Here is a 6,624-nt window from a genome sequence, read left to right as displayed (position 1 = left end):
AGCACATCGTACAAATGTTGCAATTTTACATTTGCTACTGTACCACTACAATATGAACCTAACAGAACTGATCTGGAGCCAAGGTGCGGGATTTGGGCAGAGAAGCAACACTGTTAAGCTGCCAGACGTACTGGAACTAATGCAGGCAGTTTTTTCACACGTCACTGCCGAACACTGGCGGGATATACAATAAATAGAACGGCTCGTTATAAAAGAAGAAGAGAAAATGCGGCGTCCAGTTGGCTTCGTCGATTCTGTTGTTGAAAGGTTCGCTATCAACGTAGCAGGTTACAGTTTCAGAACTGAAATGTATTTCTCGGATTCGGATAAGGAAGGATCGAAGAGATTACCAGACGACTGACTGTAATTAATAACTTCAGTGCCGGCCGCGGTAGCCAAGCGGTTCTAGGCGCTCAGTCCGGAACCGCGTGACTGCTACGGTCGCAGGTTAGAATCCTGCCTCGGGCATGGGTGTGTGTGATGTCCTTAGGTTAGTTAGCTTTAAGTAGTTCTAAGTTCTAGGGCACTGATGACCTCAGATGTTAAGTCCCATAGCGCTCAGAGCCAATAACTTGAGTGGCTTCAGTATTCTACAGTACGGTGAAATCCCTGCAGTATGATATCGCATTACACACAGCTCTCTCAGAAGAATTACCCTAAGTATACCTAGAAATTTTCATCAGTCTTGTTTGTAAATACACTCCCGGAAATGGAAAAAAGAACACATTGACACCGGTGTGTCAGACCCACCATACTTGCTCCGGACACTGTGAGAGGGCTGTACAAGCAATGATCACACGCACGGCACAGCGGACACACCAGGAACCGCGGTGTTGGCCGTCGAATGGCGCTAGCTGCGCAGCATTTGTGCACCGCCGCCGTCAGTGTCAGCCAGTTTGCCGTGGCATACGGAGCTCCATCGCAGTCTTTAACACTGGTAGCATGCCGCGACAGCGTGGACGTGAACCGTATGTGCAGTTGACGGACTTTGAGCGAGGGCGTATAGTGGGCATGCGGGAGGCCGGGTGGACGTACCGCCGAATTGCTCAACACGTGGGGCGTGAGGTCTCCACAGTACATCGATGTTGTCGCCAGTGGTCGGCGGAAGGTGCACGTGCCCGTCGACCTGGGACCGGACCGCAGCGACGCACGGATGCACGCCAAGACCGTAGGACCCTACGCAGTGCCGTAGGGGACCGCACCGCCACTTCCCAGCAAATTAGGGACACTGTTGCTCCTGGGGTATCGGCGAGGACCATTCGCAACCGTCTCCATGAAGCTGGGCTACGGTCCCGCACACCGTTAGGCCGTCTTCCGCTCACGCCCCAACATCGTGCAGCCCGCCTCCAGTGGTGTCGCGACAGGCGTGAATGGAGGGACGAATGGAGACGTGTCGTCTTCAGCGATGAGAGTCGCTTCTGCCTTGGTGCCAATGATGGTCGTATGCGGGGTTGGCGCCGTGCAGGTGAGCGCCACAATCAGGACTGCATACGACCGAGGCACACAGGGCCAACACCCGGCATCATGGTGTGGGGAGCGATCTCCTACACTGGCCGTACACCACTGGTGATCGTCGAGGGGACACTGAATAGTGCACGGTACATCCAAACCGTCATCGAACCCATCGTTCTACCATTCCTAGACCGGCAAGGGAACTTGCTGTTCCAACAGGACAATGCACGTCCGCATGTATCCCGTGCCACCCAACGTGCTCTAGAAGGTGTAAGTCAACTACCCTGGCCAGCAAGATCTCCGGATCTGTCCCCCATTGAGCATGTTTGGGACTGGATGAAGCGTCGTCTCACGCGGTCTGCACGTCCAGCACGAACGCTGGTCCAACTGAGGCGCCAGGTGGAAATGGCATGGCAAGCCGTACCACAGGACTACATCCAGCATCTCTACGATCGTCTCCATGGGAGAATAGCAGCCTGCATTGCTGCGAAAGGTGGATATACACTGTACTAGTGCCGACATTGTGCATGCTCTGTTGCCTTTGTCTATGTGCCTGTGGTTCTGTCAGTGTGATCATGTGATGTATCTGACCCCAGGAATGTGTCAATAAAGTTTCCCCTTCCTGGGACAATGAATTCACGGTGTTCTTATTTCAATTTCCAGGAGTGTAGTATACTGTGTCAGGTGAGAACGAGTGCATTTCACACTTTCCTTGTGGTCACCAAAGAAGCGCGTGGGGGTGCTGCAGTTTCTCCGAATATTATTCCATTTTCATTAAAAATTAAATGGCATTTGAGCCTTGTTTCTTTGCTCATCTCTTTTTACGTCTGAGATGCAACTGCTCACATCATTGCAGGTTAGTTGGACCGCTGGTTGACCAGTGCTGTCCAAGTTAATGCGACAGTAAACCTGCTGTCCTGCATTATCGCGCTGTCCACGTGCCTGTAACACACCACAAAACGTTTCCTTACGATCGTACTTCACTGTACTGGTCACAACTTGGCCACCGCTCCACATGAATCGAAGTACAATGAGATTCAAGCAAATGCGGGAGAATACACGGTGTAATGTTTACATCAGATTTATTCTTATGATGAACAGAGTACGGTATAGCATTTGTACATCGTAAAAAAGTGTGTGCGCTTTTCAGTCGGTCTGTAGTGACAGTTTTGGGGATAAATGAGCTATTGAATATCAAGAGCTCAGATGAAAATGCAATAACAAACAAAGAAGCGAAAGCTGAAAGATGGAAGGAGTATTAAGGGTCATTACTTTTGCCTCTACCTATTGGTCTTATGGAACCGTGCCCAAGATTTTCGTATTCTGTCGCTCACTACGCGCAAACTGTTAGTCCTACAAAAAAAATTACGGGACCTTTTTGTAGGAAATTTAATGTAGGTAAATTTTATAGCGGGATACGTTTTGCTGGATGCCACGGTTTTCAGGTTATTCGAGAATAAAGCGTTCGAAGGTCACTTTGTATGTCTTTCTTGAATAATTCTAAAACTAAGGCCCCTAGAGAAGTATACCAGTACAAAATCTGACTACATTAAATTTCCTACAAAAAGATCCTGTTCATTTTCTTCTGTAGGAATAATAGTTTGCACGTAGCGAGACAGAGAACATGAAAATCTTGCATGTGGTATTTGAAGGCATTGCATGTTGCATAAAACCCGTATAGATAAGAGCGTCTGAACCACCGTGTATAGTGAGGCTGTACAAGAGAATGACCTTCAAGGCAGTATTATGGAAAGGAAGAGGACGTACGTACACGAGAATGAGACGGGAGACATGATACTGCAAAAATAATTTGACAGAGCACTGAAAGACCTAAGTCGAAACAAGGCCCCTGGAGTAGAAGAAATTCCGTCAGAATACTGGGATCCTTGGCAATGCCAGCCATAACAGAACTGCTCCATCTGGTGTGCAAAATGTTTGAGATACGCGAAATACCCAAGACTGCAAGAATAATGTAATAGTTCCAATTCCGAAGGAAGGAAATGTACAGGCGTGAATATTACCGAACTATCAGTTTAATAAGTCATGGGGGCAAGATACTGACACGTACTTTTTACAGAAGAATGGAAAAAATGTTGAACTTGATCCCGGGGAAGGTTGGTTTCGGTTCTGGAGAAATGTTGGAACACAGGAGGCAATAATGACCCTAAAAAAAGATAGGTTAAGGAAAGACAAACCTACGTTTATAGGATTCGTATATTTAGAGAAAGCTTTTGCCAGTGTTGACTGGAATACACTGTTTAAAATTTTGAACATAGCATCGGTAAAATACGAGGAGTGAAACAGTATTCACTACTTACACAGAAACTAGACGGCAGTTATAAATCGAGAGGCATGATAAAGAAGCAGTGGATGAGAAAGGAATGAGGATGGGTTGTAGCCTTTGGCCGTTGTTATTGAATCTGTACATTGAGCAAGCAGTAAATGAAACCAAAGAAAAATTTCGAGAAGGAATTAAAATTCAGGTAGCAGTAATGAAAACTTTGTGGTATGCTGATGACACTATAATTCTGTGAGAGACAACGAATAACTTGACTGAAGAACAGCTGAGCAAAATCGACAGTGTCTTGAATTGATGATATAAGACGAACATCAACAAAAGCAAAACAAGGATAACGAATTGTAAAGAGAATTACACTCCCGGAAATGGAAAAAAGAACACATTGACACCGGTGTGTCAGACCCACCATACCTGCTCCGGACACTGCGAGAGGGCTGTACAAGCAATGATCACACGCACGGCACAGCGGACACACCAGGAACCGCGGTGTTGGCCGTCGAATGGCGCTAGCTGCGCAGCATTTGTGCTCCGCCGCTGTCAGTGTCAGCCAGTTTGCCGTGGCATACGGAGCTCCATCGCAGTCTTTAACACTGGTAGCATGCCGCGACAGCGTGGACGTGAACCGTATGTGCAGTTGACGGACTTTGAGCGAGGGCGTATAGTGGGCATGCGGGAGGCCGGGTGGACGTACCGCCGAATTGCTCAACACGTGGGGCGTGAGGTCTCCACAGTACATCGATGTTGTCGCCAGTGGTCGGCGGAAGGTGCACGTGCCCGTCGACCTGGGACCGGACCGCAGCGACGCACGGATGCACGCCAAGACCGTAGGATCCTACGCAGTGCCGTAGGGGACCGCACCGCCACTTCCCAGCAAATTAGGGACACTGTTGCTCCTGGGGTATCGGCGAGGACCATTCGCAACCGTCTCCATGAAGCTGGGCTACGGTCCCGCACACCGTTAGGCCGTCTTCCGCTCACGCCCCAACATCGTGCAGCCCGCCTCCAGTGGTGTCGCGACAGGCGTGAATGGAGGGACGAATGGAGACGTGTCGTCTTCAGCGATGAGAGTCGCTTCTGCCTTGGTGCCAATGATGGTCGTATGCGTGTTTGGCGCCGTGCAGGTGAGCGCCACAATCAGGACTGCATACGACCGAGGCACACAGGGCCAACACCCGGCATCATGGTGTGGGGAGCGATCTCCTACACTGGCCGTACACCACTGGTGATCGTCGAGGGGACACTGAATAGTGCACGGTACATCCAAACCGTCATCGAACCCATCGTTCTACCATTCCTAGACCGGCAAGGGAACTTGCTGTTCCAACAGGACAATGCACGTCCGCATGTATCCCGTGCCACCCAACGTGCTCTAGAAGGTGTAAGTCAACTACCCTGGCCAGCAAGATCTTCGGATCTGTCCCCCATTGAGCATGTTTGGGACTGGATGAAGCGTCGTCTCACGCGGTCTGCACGTCCAGCACGAACGCTGGTCCAACTGAGGCGCCAGGTGGAAATGGCATGGCAAGCCGTTCCACAGGACTACATCCAGCATCTCTACGATCGTCTCCATGGGAGAATAGCAGCCTGCATTGCTGCGAAAGGTGGATATACACTGTACTAGTGCCGACATTGTGCATGCTCTGTTGCCTGTGTCTATGTGCCTGTGGTTCTGTCAGTGTGATCATGTGATGTATCTGACCCCAGGAATGTGTCAATAAAGTTTCCCCTTCCTGGGACAATGAATTCACGGTGTTCTTATTTCAATTTCCAGGAGTGTAGATTAGGAAACGAGACACTAAAAGTAGCACATGACTTTTGCTATTTGGGTAGTAAAATGACTGATGACAGTCGAAGTAGAGAGACTATAAAATGTAGACTGGCAATGGCAAGGAAAGCGTTTCTCCAGAAGAGAAATTTTAGAACATTGAATATAAATTTAAGTGTTGAGAAGTATTCTCTCAAGGCAAGTGTGTGGAGTGTAGTCTTGTATGGAAGTAAAACATGGACTATTAAGAATTTAGACAGGAAGTGAATAGAATTTTTTCAGATGTGGTACTTGAGAAGAATGCTTAAGATTAGATGGGTTGATCCAGTAAGTGATGAGGAGGTACTGAACAGAATTGGAGAGAAAAGAAACTTGTGCACAACTGGACTAAAGGAAGAGATCAGTTGATTCCGAACATTCTGTGACATCAAGCGATCACCAGTTTAGTATTGGAGAGAAATGTGGCGGATAAAAATCGTAGGGGGAGACCAATATATGAATACAGTAAAGACACTCAAAAAGATCTAGGGTGCAGTAGTTTTTCGGGGATGAAGGGGCTTGCAGAGGATAGAGTAGCATGGAGAGCTGCATCAAACCAGTCTTTGGTCAACAACAGCTACATGAATTATTGCGAGAATAATACACCTTCGGGCTAACCTAATGAACTAGAACGAAGAGACGTCGGTTCCATGCTGATAAAACACGGAATAAATGGACGTGTTTTGTATCGCTACGCAGAAAAGACCTCAGTACGTGAATCACGCCCTTTCTGTGTTGTAATGGCCACCAGCCAGTCCCTTAACGTTACTGCTTGATGGGCACATAAGCGTGACACACTGCAGCAAGCAGCCGCATCCAGTACCAGAACATCAGAACGACCTCCACTTCAGGCACCAGCTGGAATGCCATTCAATCTTGTGACACGTCGATCTCTGGGGAGGCTGTCTACACATTACACAGCTGACAAAAGAGATCGATCAGCCACTGCTGCAGCCGGCCGAAGTGGCCGTGCGGTTAAAGGCGCTGCAGTCTGGAACCGCAAGACCGCTACGGTCGCAGGTTCGAATCCTGCCTCGGGCATGGATGTTTGTGATGTCCTTAGGTTAGG

The sequence above is a fragment of the Schistocerca nitens genome, chromosome 5, assembly GCF_023898315.1.
Source record: "Schistocerca nitens isolate TAMUIC-IGC-003100 chromosome 5, iqSchNite1.1, whole genome shotgun sequence".
Lineage (NCBI taxonomy): Eukaryota > Metazoa > Arthropoda > Insecta > Orthoptera > Acrididae > Schistocerca > Schistocerca nitens.
Note: the sequence above shows the minus strand (reverse complement) of the source record.